The 18,762-nt window shown below is 43.5% G+C and overlaps 1 long non-coding RNA gene across 1 annotated transcript; it reads right to left on the bottom strand.

Annotated features, from left to right (window-relative positions):
* Window positions 1–14,621: 14,621 nt before the first annotated feature.
* Window positions 14,622–18,491, bottom strand: LOC117877456. The gene is made up of 3 exons (XR_004645716.1): window positions 18,258–18,491; window positions 15,530–16,239; window positions 14,622–14,983 (listed from the first exon to the last, which is right to left on the bottom strand). It is a non-coding gene; the product is annotated as an uncharacterized LOC117877456 (long non-coding RNA).
* Between the last annotated feature and the right edge of the window lie 271 nt (window positions 18,492–18,762).

Here is an 18,762-nt window from a genome sequence, read left to right as displayed (position 1 = left end):
AGTTACTGGTCAATGTTGCTTCTATATTTCATGTGCTCTTGGGACCTAGAATTTTTTCCTTCTTTTCCCCTGCTCAGTTCACATTTCACAAATGTCATTTTTTTAAAGCATTGTTGCTGCTTCTGAATTCTTCACCCCCTTTTTCCTGAACTGGTCAGCTCTTCCTGTGGCTGCTGATGGACATGGCAAGAAAGGTGATGAAATTAGAAGGCAGAGTAGGTAAGGATAATTCACAAGCCCACTTGTCTGGACGGAATCCCTCTTAGATGAATCCAGAAAGCTCTGGGTAGCATAGATGAATAAGGACAGCAAGGATAAAAAGCAGAGCCCCGTTAAAATGTAGTGGGTACAATTATGATATAGAACTACATACTTACAGACAGTAGTGGCTTACAGACAGACTTACAGACAATCAGAAGAAAAGTAAGACAGTCAAGAGGGCTCTGACTCAAGGTGGCTAACCCAACAGCCAGTAAATATACTCTCAATTGTTGGTTTACTCTGGAAGAGACAGGCTTACTCTTTAGTTTCCCCTGTTTCCAGAGGCTCCTCAACATCCAAGGGTATTGCATATGCATCCAGATGGCTTCTTGATTACCTGAGTGGAATATTTCTAGTTTCATCCCAGTACCTTGGCCTTCACTGGAATGTATAATCAAGTTACGCAGGAATTGTAGACTCTTAGCTTTTTCTAAGCCCTTGCAGCTGGAATCGTCTGATTTACTGAATCATAGTGAAAATGAAATATACAAATAAAATCTCACATTTTCCAGGTTTTGAGGTAGGACTTCCCGCTGCTCTGCATTTGATCATCTCACAGGGCCTTGACATGAACCGCTCTGGTTTGGAGCCTGTAAGGAAAAGTCCCCAAGGATCACATATCAAACTAGATTCCATGTTCCTGAGCCAGCCAGAGAGCTGCCTAGCATGGAGCTATTACTAGTTTCTGCTTTTTTTTATGGCGACAGAAACCAGGCCCAATGATTTGCTCACTGCCTAGTTTTTCCATTGCAGAGGACATATAGTTCCTGCTGGACATATTTGCCTGTGGCATTTTCCTTCAAATCACAATTGCCTCTCAGTCACATCTAGAGAGCTACAGGGGTTCTGAGGAGAAAGAAGGAAGCTTGGCTTTGTGGTCTTAAGGTTTTTATTTGTGATGGAAATTCTCATATCTTTATATATGGTGGCTTTATCTAGGCTTATTTAGGCTAAATAATATGACAGAGGGTTAAGACTGCCCCTTTGCCAGCTACACCTTCCCCTAATCTGACTGGAGTCGTACAGAGACATCAGCATGAGTCACTGGGCCAAGGCCTCCACTGTATTTACACCAGATCATCAGATAGTTACAGGGGCTTCTCCCAGCAGCAAATGAAGGCCTCTCCCACTTAGGCCAGAGAGTTAATGTTCCTTAGCTCTCAACCCAGAGCAAAGCACACACACAACTCAGAGTTGGGGCCTCTGGCTGGGTCACCATGCTCCCAAAATGCAGGCCAACAACATTGATTCAAGAACTCTCCTGAGCACACTTGGTTTTGAGACAAGGAAGGATCTCCAGACCCATCTTAAAGACACAGCATATAACATCCTAGTGACTGTTTCAGGGTCCTTCCTGGATAGAGATTACAGGGCTGGCCTTACCATGAAGTGAACTGAGGCAGCTGCCTCAGGTGCCAGATTGTGGGGGTGAGGGCGTGGGGGGGCGCCACTAGAACCCAGAGTGTAGAAAATTGTCTGCGAGGGGGCATGGGGGCATCATTTGAGCTCCCCGCCTCAGGTGCCAAAATGTTGTGGGCCAGCCCTGAGAGATTATATACAGTTCATGCAGGAGGTGGGGAAGGCAGAAACACCCACAGGATGGTGCAGGGGACGTATAGTTCCTGCTGGACATATTTGCCTGTGGCATTTTCCATGGGGAGATTCCTTTTTGGCTCACCTGACAGAGCTGTTCACTACAGGCCACAACAATCTCAGTTCAGGTCTTGACTGCAGGAAAGTGCAGGACGTGCACACACAGCAAGTACAGCTGCTGGATACTCTACTATCAATAGTAGAGTTTACTTTGGTGTCTGGGCACCAGCCAGCAGACAGTCCCAGAAAACTGTGTATGTAAAAGTATGCCAACTCCTTTTCTTCTTTAGGGAATGCCATGCTGCTCTGAGCCTGTCCACACAAAGACTCTTCCCCTAGTAGCCCTCTTGAGGCATAATATTTATCTTTTGAATACTTTTGTGTGCCTCCATTTACGTAATGCTGAAGCAGATCTCCATGTCTTGCAGGCGAAAGGGATGTGAAGTGGAACTGATTTGCTTGAGTAATAAATCTCCAATGAACAGGGATGGAATTGTCCAAGCAGTGCTGCTTCCGTAGAAGAATGTTAAATGTTCCTCCCAGGCACCACAGAGTGGATTTATTTATTTTTTTGAGGCTCAGACTGACGACAGGATCTGCCTTTGTACAACTGCCATTTGGTATTCTTTTCTGAAGGCTTTTCTCTTCTTTTTAATTGAAATACCCTTCCCCATCCTCTTTTAATTGAATTCAATGAATTCAATTCAATGAATAATCCGTAATTTCCTTCCCCATCTTTTCTCTTTTTGACGCAGAAAAGCCTGTTTTGGTAACAGTGGGAACAGTGGTAAACAAGTGCTCAGCTTTTATCAGCTGGAACCAGAACAAATATCAATAGAAACATAGGAATTGCCACTTCTGACCAGAGCATGGTCCATCCAGTTCAATATCCTGTCTCTGGTAGTGACCTGCAACAGATTACCTTGTGAATGGTAGACAACCCCCACAAGAGACAGTTGGGCAATAATATGTTCTGGGAGAAGTTTCTTCCTAGACTTCCTAGGCTTTCTTCTGGCAACTAGCAGAAGTTGCTAGATCGCAGGCCCTGGTTCTCATGGGAGACTTTAATCACCCTGATATCTGCTGGGAGAGCAATACAGCGGTGCACAGGCAATCCAGGAAGTTTTTGGAAAGTGTAGGGGACAATTTCCTGGTGCAAGTGCTGGAGGAACCAACTAGGGGCAGAGCTTTTCTTGACCTGCTGCTCACAAACAGGGAAGAACTAGTAGGGGAAGCAAAAGTGGATGGGAACCTGGGAGGCAGTGACCATGAGATGGTCGAGTTCAGGATCCTGACACAAGGAAGAAAGGAGAGCAGCAGAATATGGACCCTGGACTTCAGAAAAGCAGACTTTGACTCCCTCAGGGAACAGATGGGCAGGATCCCCTGGGAGAATAACATGAAGGGCAAAGGGGTCCAGGAGAGCTGGCTGTATTTTAAAGAATCCTTATTGAGGTTGCAGGAACAAACCATCCCGATGTGTAGAAAGAATAGTAAATATGGCAGGCGACCAGCTTGGCTAAACAGTGAAATCCTTGCTGATCTTAATCGCAAAAAATAAGCTTATAAGAAGTGGAAGATTGGACAAATGACCAGGGAGGAGTATAAAAATATTGCTCAGGCGTGCAGGAGTGAAATCAGGAAGGCCAAATCACACTTGGAGTTGCAGTTAGCAAGAGATGTTAAGAGTAACAAGAAGGGTTTCTTCAGGTATGTTAGCAACAAGAAGAAAATCAAGGAAAGTGTGGGCCCCTTACTGAATGAGGGAGGCAACCTAGAGGATGTGGAAAAAGCTAATGTACTCAATGATTTTTTTGCCTCTGTCTTCACGCACAAGGTCAGCTCCCAGATTGCTGCACTGGGCAGTACAGCATGGGGAGAAGGTGACCAACCCTCTGTGGAGAAAGAAGTGGTTCGGGACTATTTAGAAAAACTGGACGTGCACAAGTCCATGGGGCCGGATGCGCTGCATCCGAGGGTGCTAAAGGAGTTGGCGGGTGAGATTGCAGAGCCATTAGCCATTATTTTTGAAAACTCATGGCGATCAGGGGAGGTCCCAGATGACTGGAAAAAGGCTAATGTAGTGCCCATCTTTAAAAAAGGGAAGAAGGAGGATCCGGGGAACTACAGGCCAGTCAGCCTCACCTCAGTCCCTGGAAAAATCATGGAGCAGGCCCTCAAGGAATCAATTATGAAACATTTAGAGGAGAGGAAAGTGATCAGGAACAGTCAGCATGGATTCACGAAGGGGAAGTCATGCCTGACTAACCTAATTGCCTTCTATAATGAGATAACTGGCTCTGTGGATGAGGGGAAAGCAGTGGATGTGTTATTCCTTGACTTTAGCAAAGCTTCTGATACTGTCTCCCACAGTATTCTTGCCGCCAAGTTAAAGAAGTATGGGCTGGATGAATGGACTGTAAGGTGGATAGAAAGCTGGCTAGATCGTCGGGCTCAACGGGTAGTGATCAATGGCTCCATGTCTAGTTGGCAGCCGGTTTCAAGTGGAGTGCCCCAAGGGTCGGTCCTGGGGCCGGTTTTGTTTAATATCTTTATTAATGATCTGGAGGATGGTGTGGACTGCACTCTCAGCAAGTTTGCAGATGACACTAAACTAGGAGGCGTGGTAGATACACTAGAGGGTAGGGATCGGATACAGAGGGACCTAGACAAATTAGAGGATTGGGCCGAAAAAAAACCTGATGAGGTTCAACAAGGACAAGTGCAGAGTCCTGCACTTAGGACGGAAGAATCCCATGCACTGCTACAGACTAGGGACCGAATGGCTAGGTAGCAGTTCTGCAGAAAAGGACCTAGGGGTCACAGTGGACGAGAAGCTGGATATGAGTCAACAGTGTGCTCTTGTTCCCAAGAAGGCTAACGGTATCTTGGGCTGTATAAGTAGGGGCATTGCCAGCAGATCGAGGAACGTGATCATTCCCCTTTATTCGACATTGGTGAGGCCTCATCTGGAATACTGTGTCCAGTTTTGGGCCCCACACTACAAGAAGGATGTGGAAAAATTGGAAAGAGTCCAGCGGAGGGCAACAAAAATGATTAGGGGTCTGGAGCACATGACATATGAGGAGAGGCTGAGGGAACTGGGATTGTTTAGTCTCCAGAAGAGAAGAATGAGGGGGGATTTGATAGTAGCCTTCAACTACCTGAAGGGGGGTTCCAAAGAGGATGGAGCTCGGCTGTTCTCAGTGGTGGCAGATGACAGAACAAGGAGCAATGGTCTCAAGTTGCAGTGGGGGAGGTCCAGGTTGGATATCAGGAAAAACTATTTCACTAGGAGGGTGGTGAAACACTGGAATGCGTTACCTAGGGAGGTGGTGGAGTCTCCTTCCTTGGAGGTTTTTAAGGCCTGGCTTGACAAAGCCCTGGCTGGGATGATTTAGCTGGGAATTGGTCCTGCTTTGAGCAGGGGGTTGGACTAAATGACTCTTGAGATCCTTTCCAACTCTGATATTCTATGATTCTATGATTCTAACCCAGGACACCTAGAGGTGGTTTATGACCTGAAACATGAGGTTTGCTGCTCCGTATACATTTTAATCTTAGTTAGCCAATGATATTCTTATGATTCATGTACGGGGATAAGGGTTGTCTAGAAAAGATGTTCACAAAGGAGGACTGAGATGTTCACAAAGGAGGACTAATTCCCTGATCATTGTCATAATTCATAGAGCTTAAAGCCAGAAGGGACCATTTAGTCTGACCTTCTGCAAATCACATGACACCCAACACCACCCAGCACCCGCACACTACACCCAACAACCAAAATTAGACCAAAGTCTAATGGGATACTGAGTCTTTTGCATCCCTAGCTCATGGTTTAATTTCAGCTCCAGTTGTTAGTTTCCAAAGTTGTTACCAATTGATGACTGTTTGAGGTCCTATCTAAAGTCAGTTTGATAGATCTCAGTGCATTACAGCAGTGTCCTTATCTCAATGCATTACTTGTTAGATGTCCACAGAACAAGAACCAACATAAATTGCATTAATTGTCTCCCTTTTTCCTGCCTCAGCAGACTCAAAGACTCGATGAGCCATACAAAGTGAAGAGCCTCTCATACCTAGAAAGGAGCCCATCAGATCAGGGGTTAACCCTGTAGCCTGGACAGAAGGATGGAAGCTTGCACTACACCATTTAAACTGTACCCATTCTGTGGGTAAACAGAAGGCTCCACTCTATAGACCAGAACTAAAACAACAATACAGGTAAAGATTTTCAAAAGTAATGATTATTTTGGATGCCTCAATTTTTGGGTGTCCAATTAGACACAATTTAAAGAGGCCTAATTTCCATAAAGTGCTGAGCACCCAAACTCTGAATTCTCTCTCTCTCTCTCTCTCTCACACACACACACACACACCCCTTTCTTAACTTACAGTTATGGTACCGAAGTGAATTCCATATCAATGTCAATTGTTAAGAAAGAGATCTCCCTCCATATCAACTTTGACCTGTATGCCTTACCACCCAAATAACATATTTGTACATACTTATACTACTCAGCACACTTTGCTTCACAACACAATCTCTTTCCATTCTCAGAGATAACCAATCACAATGCATGCATCCAGTTCCTCACAGTTACACACATGCATAATCCAAACTGCTGCGAACTCATATGGAAAAACACTTACAGACAAATGTGTAGTGGTGAAGTCTACACAGTGTTATTTCTAGGTGAGAAAAATATGAGCTTGGTGCTAAATTTGTGTTGTTTATCTTGCCTCCCAGGGCATAGGGTGGTGGAGCAGTATGTGCTGGGCAGAGCTAGTGAGTCAGTGAGGCACTGTCAGAGAGTAGAAGTAGCTGGTGAAACTTAAGTCAACTGTTTGTTCCATTGACTCTTTGTTGTGGATAGGTTTAGAGGAAATAAGGTGAATAACTATCAGGGAGCCAGTTGCAGCACTAGCAACACGCTGGGCATAGCTGATCCCGGCAGGGGCTGCCTGATTGATTGCACTTCCTGACTGGTGAAGGGGCAGAGTTTACTACTACTTAAGCCAACAACAGCCAGAGGTCGCTGGCTGCTGCTCTTGGTCCTGCTTCCTGTACCTGCTTCTGTCCAGACTGCTCCTGTGTATGCTTCAGTGCCGGCCCTTCTCCATCCTTAATACTTTTGGCTCTGATCCCTGGCTTTGCATCTCTGGCTCACCCATTGGTTCTGGCTGTCAGTTTCTGATCCTTGGCTCTGACCCTTGCCTTTGCTCTCAATTAGGCCCCCTGGCATCCCGTGGTGCTGATTCTTGATTTCAGCTCAGCTCTGCTATAACCTCTAGGCCTGGCTGCCCCTATGGCTCTGAGCATTCAGTCCGACTGCCCACATCCTGGTTGTGGTCCTGATAATAACTCATTCAGGTTGAAGTTTAAAATATACAATGTGGCCTGTGCCTGAGGTGTTATGGGAATACGCACGTGAGATTTGGAATGTGTGGGGGCTATCATTCTTTAGCTGGAGCAGTCTAAAAAAAACGTTCATCTCCAGGAACGCTTCAAAATGAGCTAATTTTTAAATGTTTCCTCTGCAAATCCTCAACCACAAATACATTATTGAAGATTAAATCATCCCCCGTAGAGCAGGTTACATAAGACCATGTTCATTAGCTAAAGTATGAAATAGGGAGAACTTTATCTTGCTTTAGGTGCGGATCTAAACCCCACCTTAACAAATGAGCGACTAGCGCATCTTCATAATAGAATGTTGGTTTCTTCAGATTTTCTATTTCTTGCTCTTCTCCAACATGAGAAGGACTTTAATGGAAGTAGGGACAGACAGCTGTGCCACAGAACTGCTTTTGCTACAGCTCTCTAACCTCTCTTCTCTATTTCCTGCCTGACTTTAAAGGAATAGTTAAGATATTTTCTTCACATCTCCTTCCCCGCCCCTCCCTCCTTTAAAAAAACACCCTTCAGTAACCTGTGATAGGACTCCCCCCCCCCACATAGACACCCATTGCTTCCTTTGTCTTCTAGAACAGACTCTGCTGAGGATTAAAAGCATCAAAGTTGTACCATCTTAACCATATCCATAGCCCCTAATGCAAAAGGTTTGGGCAGACAATTCAATAGGATTCAGTCCCAAACATGTGAAGTCATTTTCAGTAGATCAATGACTCTTTTCACTGGAATTATATTCTTCCACCTAGGGTTGTAGTAGGGATCACAGGATAATTCTACTAGGTTTGAAGCCCCAAGTAAAGATGCCATTTTTTCTATACTGGGCAACTTGATCTATTTGGATGATGCCAGATTTGACAGGCAAACGTGACCAGTGTTGAATGACTGGTGCTAATATTTTTCTCATCTAGATTTTATGGGGACTGGATCTCCTGCTCCAATGGTCAAAAAGAAAACTACAGATCTCTTGGATTTGGTATTTCTCAGCCTTATATTGTTCAAGATGAGTCAGTTATGATGAAGATTTACCCCTGGAGTTGGTACTTTTGTTCTGATCTTCTGACCCACAAGCTGCTGTGCTGGACTTATGCTGGTAACTGACATAAGAGTTACCCTATAACTCAGCAAAGCTAATAAAGGGTCCTTTTGTTGCAGAATTCTTTTTAGCAAAATCTACTGTCCTTTCTCTCTGTCAGTTCCTTTGTGGGTGGTCAGGGCTGGAAGTAAAACATTTAAAATCAGAGCATCCCAAATGCTAGGAATTCTAAATTAGTAAACTGTGGCCCATTGTCAGTAACTGTTTCCTCTGGCATGGCGAGGGTTTTACTCTTTGGTGGTTTGCTATGCTAGTGACATACAGCACTCTCACAAATTTCAGAAAAAATAATCAATAACTCTTCTATAGGGGCTCTTTCTAGAGTTGGTTGAAAACTGCCAGTTTTTTGAGAGAAAATTCCATTTTGTTAGTCAAAAATGTCCTGTTTTTGGTTGAAAAACTAAACCTTGAGAAAAATTCAGTTTTCAGAACCTGAACATTGTTTTACCCAAAAATTGAACATATTTTTGTTTATTAAAGAGTTTTTAAAAATTCAGTTTTTCATAAAAGTATCAGGAATTTCAAATGAGACTATAATTCTGCTGAAACAGTTTTGTTTAGAAGATGGTAGAGCTGGTCAAAAGAATTCACTATCTGAGGAGGGGGTGGAGAATTACCTTTTTTCTACACCCAAGTCCAGTGCTATTTGTTACCAGGGCCCTTTGAATGTTTCTTTAGAATCATGTTCTTCTGCAGGACTCACAGGATTTCACCTTGCATCTTATGCCCTGCTTGCTGCTGGGCTGCTACATTGACATTCACAATCTCTCCCAAAAAAGCTTGATGCTCATCATCCATTGGTCTTTTCAACACACAAACTTGCACTAGTTCAGCAAAACTAGTGGAAACTCCTGAATGGACAATCTTATTTTGGTTCAGCTGAAACTTATTCATAATCAATTTAAATTCAGTCAAAATAAACCAAAATAAGAGAGCATCCACACAACTTTTTACACCAGTTTAACTAAATCAGTTTGAAAATCCCACCTTAAGGCTTTGGCCTGGTCTATACTTAAAATGTAGGTCAATTTAGTGACATCGCTGTGAAGTGTGAAAAATCCATACCCTTGAGCAATGTAGATATGCTGTCCTAACCCCCAACCCCAGGCCATGTCTATGCTACAGACACTGCAGCAACACAGCTATGCCGCTGTAGTGTCATAATGTAGACATTTCCTACATCCAGGGGAGGGGGCTTTCCATTATTATAGGTAATCCACTTCTGAGCAGCGGTAGCTAGGTTGATGGAAAAATTCTTCCATTGACCTAGCCGTGACTACCGTGGGGGTTAGGTTGGCTTAGCTGCGGTTCTCAAAGGTGTGAATTTTTCACATCTCTGAGACCTGTAGCTATGTCGCCCTAAACTGAAAGTGTAGACCAGGTGGCAGCTAGGATAATGTAAAAATTCTTCCATTGACCTAGCTACTGTTGTTGGGGTACAAAGACCAAAGAGCCCCTTGCCGTAGCTAGGCCAGTATAGTCTCCATAGTGTAGACATACCCTTTGTCATCCCTGTAAAAAGATGTGCTTTACATGGAGAAAGCTCTCTTGATGTAAAAGCCCAGTGGAGACCTTGAGGTAGCTAGTTGAGGTCAACTTCATACCTCATCCCTGGTGTTTGCCTTGACTAGCTACCTTGAGGTAAAATTTCCCTGTGCCTTTCTCCACTAGGATTTCATATTGAGAGCTAGTTCTATGTAAAATTCACTTTTTTTAAAATAGTGAAAACATAACCCAAGTTCAACCACTGCAACTCTGCCCATCGTCTCCACTGTCTCATCCTTAAGGGATTAGGATACAATCACCATCAGTAACTAGACCCTCAGCTGCAAACAGCTGGCTTTCCATAGCATAGAAGTCACAAGCCAGGAATGCTATACACAGTATGTAATTGGGCCAACCATTTCTTCTCTTTATTATATGTTTTGCAACAAACTAAATTCTGTGGTATGGGCCTTGATTTGCATATCACATTAGAGGCAATTGTGGGAAACCTGGAGCATCTTAGATTAATTAAAATACACAGTTAGTACAATATCCCTCATGCTATTTATTTGTCTATTAAATTGCATTTCTTTTATTTTGCCTTTAAATTTACAGAGAACCACAGATTCTTGTACTGACAATGTATAATGACATCGCTGAAGCTATCAGGGTGTAAACTGGAGAGTTTAGGTGTATGCATGGGGCAGTTGGGCCTTTTAGTATATGAGGATGTGGGGGACAGTTTGGGATTGTGGGACAAACTCATTAGCTAGATGTTTCTGGTAAAATGATGGGCAGTGAAATAATTAACAATGACAAGGTTTAATTTGTTTTCAGGTTTCAAGTTAACACCCCTTTGTCACAGGGATAAATGGGGCGAGTTACACCTCTCAGCTCTGTTTTTTTCCCTATCAAACTGACATCACTGAGTCAGAGTTTAAGACCAGAAGGGATCACCAGCTCATCTTGTCAGACTTCCTATACATCACAGGCCACTCAACACTACCCAGCTGCAGCCCCACACAGCCCATCTACCAGAATTAGACGAAAGCATTACAGCCCTCAGAAGATTAAACTAGTGTGTGCCACAGGCAGAGACCAGGAGGGACCAAGGTGTACCAATGCCTAAGGACTCTGCAATGACAGGGAATTGATTAAGTGAGATACATTCAGATGATCCTGGCAAGGGACCCATGTTTCAGGCTTCGGTTTATACTTAGTACACACTTTGATGGTTATCTTCACAACCAAAGAATCCAGAGATGTCTTTTTTTTTTTAAAGAGAAAATATAGATTCGAGGTCAAAGTTCTAGCAAGTTCTATAGCTGCAGAATCACAGAATACATGCGGCTCTGAGTATTATTTACTGAGTGCTGTACAGCTCATAGAAGGAGACACGGAGCCTGGACAATCTAAATTAAGCAGATGGTACTGTTCAGATGTATAATACATCAGGAAACCAGATGATAAAGTTTCAATCTCAAACCCATGCGCATCTTAAAAAATAAAATTTATGCTTCAGCATATTGTTGAAATTCTTCTGGGCAGAAGCATGTTAAAGAGAGATCTGAGTGGAGTGAGGGAAGCTATTTGATGCACAAGAAGTGGAAGATTGCTTTAAGCATAAGGGCAACACAAAGACAAAGGGTGGGAGAAGGATATAGAGGGAGCATTAGGCAGGAGGCTTGGGCAGAGTGAAAGGACTCTGCCCAAGAGTGAAAGGAAGGGCAGGGAGGAAGGGAGAGGAATATACGAATACTAAGGCCTGGTCTACACTACAGAGTTAGGTCGACATATGTCAACCTAACTCTGAAAGCATCTAAACTAAAATGTGGCTTCCAGTGATGTAACTCACCTGCTATGCCGATATGATAACTCCACCTCCACGAGAGGCATAGAATCAATGTTGATGTAGTTAGGTCGACGTAGTGACAGGGGAGACACTGCATCACTTACATCAACTGTTGCTGCCTTTCAGAAGCCATCCCACACTGACAGTTAAATCAGTCCAAAGCTCCTGGCGAGGATGTGCACCGCTGACACAAGGAGCATCGTGTGGACATGCAAAAGTGATTGAATTACTGTGGTGGCTGTACGTTGATGCAACTGAGGCTGACATAATTTTGTAATGTAGAGTTAGCCATAGATATAGAGGAGTGGAGCTGTACAGTGTCCCAAGGATGAATGAGACCCAGAAGCATAAAAGTATGAGGAAAAGAAATGAGCACATGGATTCATATAAGGGTATGACATGCTCTGAGCAGAGAAAGCTGATTTTTAGAGCAATGTTTTGCATAGGCTAGAGGGAAGTGAAATGAGAAATAAGGAGGTCAAAGAGGATCAGATTGTAACAACTACGACAAGAGATCATCAAGACACATGAGACAATCACTTCGGTTCACCAGCATATGAACATCTTTGACTTCTCCTTGACTGGATCTCACCTGAGGTCACATTTCCTCTGAAGGAAGACTCTGTCAACTGCACATCTGGGACTGATTTCTCTAGGGGCCTAGCGGCTGTTCGCTATGCTGTTATATGGGATGCATCTGTGAGAGGCCTGGGATCCATCCTCATGGAGTGGGGCATCGTAGGGGTCATGGGCCTGTGCAATGGGGGAAGCACTGTCATTGAAAATCTCTGTTCTTAAGGAGCTTAGTGATGCTCCGGTTACAGGGAGAAAAGCCACCATTATATAAAGGCTGGAGACGAGTGAGTGGGTTTCTCCTTTGTTTGTTTAATGGACTGCTGTTGTCTTTTGCTCTTTATAAGACATAGGAAAGAAACACACAGGCACAGGGCAGTCCAAATAACAGTGTTTACTGAACAGGCATATGTGCAGAGCCTCGTTACAAACATAACCTGCTGCTCTGGCAGGGTTCTGGTGGTTTCTGAAACAAAGACGACAGTGAGGGCCACTAGAAGACTCACAAATTATTTAAAGGTATACTACCCCATTCCTGTGCACTACAGCTGCCCATCAAAATCCACTTATTGTGTCTTGCTTTTAACTTCAATGGGCTTTGGGGGAATCAGGCCCAGATTGTTTTAACTCCTGCCCTTTTGTTGGCTAGAATCATTAAAAGCGCGTGAATAGTTCTTTGAAAACATCTGCTCAATGTGCAGGAGCAGTCAAAAAACTAAACAGAATGTTAGGAATCATTAGGAAAGGAATGACTAATAAGACATAAAATATCATAATGCCTCTATATGAATCTACGATACGCCCACGCCTTGAATACTGCATGCTGTTCTGGTTGCCCCATCTCAAAAAAGATATATTAGAATTGGAAAAAGTACAGAGAAAGGCAACAAAAATGATTAGCGATTGAGAAGAGCTTCCATTTCAGGAGAGATTAAACAGACTAGGACTGTTCAGCTTAGAAAAAGATCACTAAAGGGGATATGATAAAGGTCTATAAAATCATGAATGGTGTGGAGAAAGTGAATAAGGAAGTGTTATTTACCCCTTCACTTAACACAAGAACCAGAGGTCACCCAATGAATTAATAGGCAGCAGGTTTAGAACAAACATAAGGAAGTACTTCTTCATATAACACACAGTCAGCCTGTAGAACTCATTGCCAGGGGATGCCGTGAAGGCCAAAAGTATAAGTGGGCTCAAAAAAGAATTAGACAATCTCATAGAGGATAGGTCCATCAATGGTTGCTAGCCAAGATGGACAGGGATGCAAACCCATGCTCTGGGTGTCCATAAGCCTCTGGCTGCCAGAAACTGGGATTGGAAAACAGGGGAATGGATCACTTGATAATTGCCCTGTTCTGTTCATTCCCTCTAAAGCATCTGGCACAAGTCATTGTCAGAAGACAGGATACTGGGCTAGATGGACCATTGATCTGATCCAGTATGGCCACTCTTATGTTCACATTGCAATTAAACAGATGTTTGAACTTTTTAAAAAACTCTTTCCCTTACTTATCTAGAACCACCACTGTTGCAGCACAGACAAACATCCGAGCATCAGAATGAAGCAGAAAGGATGGATCTGAGTGATGCTTTAAAGGAAGAATGAATGACTAACTGGACATCAGAATCAGAGAGAGGGGAGCAGTATATGCTACAAAGTTGTGAGCTTGGGAGACAGAGAAGATAGTGAAATTATCAATGGAGAAAGAGAAGGGAAGAGTAAGGAAGTAAGATAAGGAGCTCAGTTTGTGGCACGTTGAGTTTGAGACAGCAGCAGGTCACCCAGGATGAGATACTGGAAGTACAGCTGGAGACATGGGAATGAACAGTGTGGGGAAGGTTGTGGATGGAGAGAGATCCAATAGGCTTGGATGCTGTTGCCATTGTGTATCAGTAGTGGGGGATGTTCTAATCCAGTGACTCTCAACCTTTCCAGACTACTGTACCCCTTGCAGGAGGCTGATTTGTCTTGCGTACCCCTAAGTTTCACCTCACTTAAAAACTACTTGCTTACAAAATCAGACATAAAAATACAAAAGTGTCACAGCACACTAGTACTGAAAAATTGCTTACTTTCTCATTTTTACCATAGAATAATAAAATAAATCAGTTGGAATATAAATATTGTACTTTATATTTTAGTGTATAGTATATAGAGCAATATAATCTAGTCATTGTCTGTATGAAATTTTAGTTTGTACTGACTTTGCTAGTGCTTTTTATGTTGCCTGTTGTAAAATTAGGCAAATACCTAGATGAGTTGATGCATCAGCTGGAAGACCTCTACATACCCGCAGGGGTACGTGTACCCCTGGTTGAGAACCACTGTTCTAATCAACTTTAATTTCCATGGCAAGGCTTACAAGTCACCCACAACCGCACCCACATATGCTTCTCTTTCTTCCTGAGCAACTAGAGGACCTGGATGGTGTACAGGTCTTGATTAGGCATCGTATACTGTCTAGTATGTATAAATCTTATTCAACATATGAGCCTTCTCTGTCTTCTAAGAGGCACCTTATTCTTTATTAGTTGTCACAGGGATTTGTGGTCTGTCACTAGCTTGAAATGAATAAAAACCTGCTAACATTATGTAAAGCTCTTTCACTCCCATATAGTCAGACATTGCTTACCTATCTCGATGTTGCTGGTCAGTTTTGCACCATGACTTGCACTTTCACTAGCTGACACTGCTTTGCAAGCAGTCCTGCCTGTTAAAGAGTTAGATCAGGCCTTTAGCTGCTGAAAATCTACATAGTAACAATTACGTCAGTAGAAATCCCTTGTGGTAACTTAGATTGTCCAGATTCCAGATTTCCTCTGTGGACTACACAGTACTAAGCACACTATAGTCAATGGAGTTACACTGATTTACACAAACTGAGGAGCTGGCCCACTGCACTTCAGAAAGTTCTTTATATGAAATCTCAAATACTGCACATCTCAAAGTGCTTTATGGAGGTGGGTAAAGACTATCATTGTAAGAATGGGGAAGTGACTTTTCCAGGGCCACATAGCAAGTGGAGGGCAGTGCTGAGACTGGAACCCAGGATTTCTGAATCCCTAGTACATAATTCCTTATCTGTTCCCCTGATGTGGTACCAAAGATACAATGCTCCATTTGTTTGCCAAAGGCCCTTTCTGTAGCTTCTGCACATTCCTGCTGGCTTCAGCCTTCTTTGGTAAAAGCATGCATGTTCAGGCACTACATCCTCAGGTAAGACTCTAAGTGTGATGTTGTAATTGTCCTTACCTTGGTGAAGGGAAATGATTTGTGAATGATTTCAGATTCACTTCCTCTTCCTGTAGTTAGGTCCTCCCTCTTGAGCTATTCTACTTCTATAATGGATGCTATGCGCAAGGCTGAACTTCTGGGTACTTCCCTGCTCTTATATTCTTCTTCTTTACCTTAAATCCTTCACCACTGCTCCTCTCCAAAGCTCTTTACAAGTCTTCATTCCTCATTTCGACCTTCTTGTCTCATGAAGAAATCCTCCCCAGGTTTTTCACCTTTATTCCCCCATTCTCTCAATGGCATCATGCTATGGTGACTTTCCTGTAGGCACAGAGAACTTGACCCAGTTCCCTCCAGAAATCAGAAGTGATACTCCTTTGCTAGCTGGATGGGTGACATTTGTGGTGGATAGGGTAGGGATTTCAGTTGGAGGGGAGAAGGAAAGGTTTGTCCATTGGCAATGCAAGGAATTCCCTTCCCATGGGGCTCTGAGTCCCAGAGGGATCCCAAGATTCAAAATATATATATTTATTTCTATCACTGTAGCAGTGCCAGGCACTGTATACACCTAATAAGAGCCAATCTCTGCCCACTGAGAGTTCACAGTCTAAATAGACACGACAAAGAACAGGTGGAAGCGTGGCATGGAGAGATCACATAATATGTTAATGGCAGAGCCAGGAATAGAATCGAGGTGTCCTAAGTCAAAGTCCATTGGTCCACACTGCCTGTAAAAGAAGGTTACAAGGATAATTTCAGAATTCTCCAAATATACCCAGATCAGTGACCATCATATCTGGCTTTAGCCTGTGTATATCCAACTCTGTAGACAGTCTCATAAACATAGACAGTTATTACCTCCCCCCTACATTTTCACATACTCTTACACAATTTTACACACAAGATGCTACGACAATCCCTTTCACATGCACGCATCCCTCTTTCTTTGCTGAAAATCAGTCTCTGGTGTTTGGAGCATTTCCTCCCCACTCCATGTGATTCTGATTTCACTAATTAAAGCTAATCTGATAAAGGAAGGAACTGCAGAGCCGAATAAGAGCAAAAAGGCAAGTGAGCAAGGGTCACTTTAAAAGATACAGAGAGAGAGCTTTGTGCCCATAGACGCAGGCTGCTGCAGGGCACAAAGGGAAGCAGCGTGTTCAGTTGCTTCATCTGTTTGGCCCACGGGGTTCACGCTGAACCCTCGGCCACCTTGTCTGCCTGTCCTGACCTTCTTGCTGCCCTGCAGCAGAACCAACACTTGCAAGGTGGTATGTAATGAAAGACATCAGGAAAACACAGAGCACTTCTGCCTATTGATTGCATTCAACCAGAACAAAATGCATCAGAGGCTGGCTGGTTTGGGGGATAAGTAATGGTTTACAGAGCTTCTCATCTCTAGGTCGCTAGAATGACTGCTGTCTGGATGTAGCAGTGATTGAACTTCATTGCCACGTGATGGTGGTTGAGTGGTCTTTGTGTGAAATGAGTTAGCAGGGTCTACTGTAATGTGTCCACATTGTAGACAAAATGATCCCGGACATGCAACATGGCGGGGTGGGATTAATGCAGGCTTCCATCAAAGCTGCCTGTGCCATACCTGTCTCAAGAATACAGAGAAGGTTTCAGCCTCCAATGCCGTCAAGGCTTGAGTTCCCAAGCAACAAAATCCCTTGGAAGGTTTAACAGTAGTCTTAAAAAGAAATTCCCGGATTGAAGCCAAGGCAGAAGACAGGAGACGAGATCATGCTAATATGCTGAGCATTTTGCATTTACCACTTAAACAAGTGTGTCCCACTCCTGCCATCTCATTCACCCTCGCAGCACAAACGGCTGCAGCTAATTTCACTCCTGAAGCATCCCAGGATTTTCAAGTGCAGCAGATTTCTGATGGAAGAGATCTCGAAAGAGCAGCTACAGCTGAAGCTGGGCATGTGCACACACACAAACTCCCCAGAAGATGTCATGAGTGGTTAATTGAAAAGCTAGGAAATGTGGTGACCTGACCTTGATCTCTTGTAGTCTATCTTACAGGTTTCAGGGTGCTGGAAACAATTTGGCTGAGAACATTTCACTCAGTTGATCTAAAGCCATTAGGAATCAGTGATTAGGCTAGTTCAGCTTCTGTCTGTGCTACGGGGCAGCAAATAACCAGAGGTGGTGAGGAGAATTGAACAGAACAACTAATGGCTCAGAACAAGCCAACAAAGTTATTAGTAGAACCTCTAATGCTGAAGCAAAATATTCATATGTGGTTAAAGATGCACCACACCTCTGCTTTCTTTAAGTGGCTGGTACATTCATAGCTTTCGACAGTACCCTGGTACCCCATTCATTGTTAACCTGTTTAAATTAAACCCAAGCATGGATGGGATCAGCAAGCAGCTGTCTGTTTTATTAGTGCTTTTACTTCAGACATCAGCCTTGCTCCCTCTTTGCTGGGCTCTGATCTCTCATGACAATTTGATTAACTTTACATTTCCTTTTATTGTTGGAGAAACATTTGGAAAACCTTAAAGTGTCTCAGTGGCTGGTTCTGAGACAGAGATGGTGATTATGTCTGTGCTTAACATCATCCATCAAAAGCAGGTATCCAACAGTCAGACCGCCTGAAATACTCATCACTGCTGAGTGGTTCGTGGGCCATAAAATGCTTCCTACCTGTGCATAGCCATGAGTCATTCATTTTTTCTTTATACCTTTACTGTGATATTCCCCAATGCCTTCCTTAGAGGGAATCACCCACCATTTTCCACAGTGCCTTGAAAGACTGCCTGGTGGAAAGCATCTTCTTGGCCCACACATGTAAACTGTCAGCTGTATTTTCCAAGGTACATTTCAAAGGAGCTGAATTGCAGTGGTGACCTTCTTGGCAAAATAAGAGCTGTAGCACTGGCAGGAGACTAATAGGTGATAAAAGCTGTAGGACCGGCAGGATGTGAGGGAGCCTGGCACCAGGAATGATCCACTGGAAGTGGGCAGAGTGGTTCTGAAAAACAAAGAACATCTCCTTCCTCTCAGAACTATTTCCCATTTCTAGTGCTGATGTCAAACCAGTGCTTTGTAAAAGTTTCGAAGTATTTCGATACTCATTGTTTCATTTCTGAGCTGTCAGGTCCTGGCTGGGACTGGGGTGACAAAATGCCATGAAGAAGACTGGGAGTTTTTTTATTTTTGCACTTCTAACTGGAACCGAAAGCAGAAGGGGTGGGAATCTCATGGGTCAAAGCCTACTTTCATGAGATTTCTGA

The sequence above is a fragment of the Trachemys scripta genome, chromosome 4 (genome assembly GCF_013100865.1).
Source record: "Trachemys scripta elegans isolate TJP31775 chromosome 4, CAS_Tse_1.0, whole genome shotgun sequence".
Lineage (NCBI taxonomy): Eukaryota > Metazoa > Chordata > Testudines > Emydidae > Trachemys > Trachemys scripta.
The sequence above is the reverse complement of the archived record's forward strand: the minus strand, read 5'-3'. Positions and strand labels throughout refer to the sequence as shown.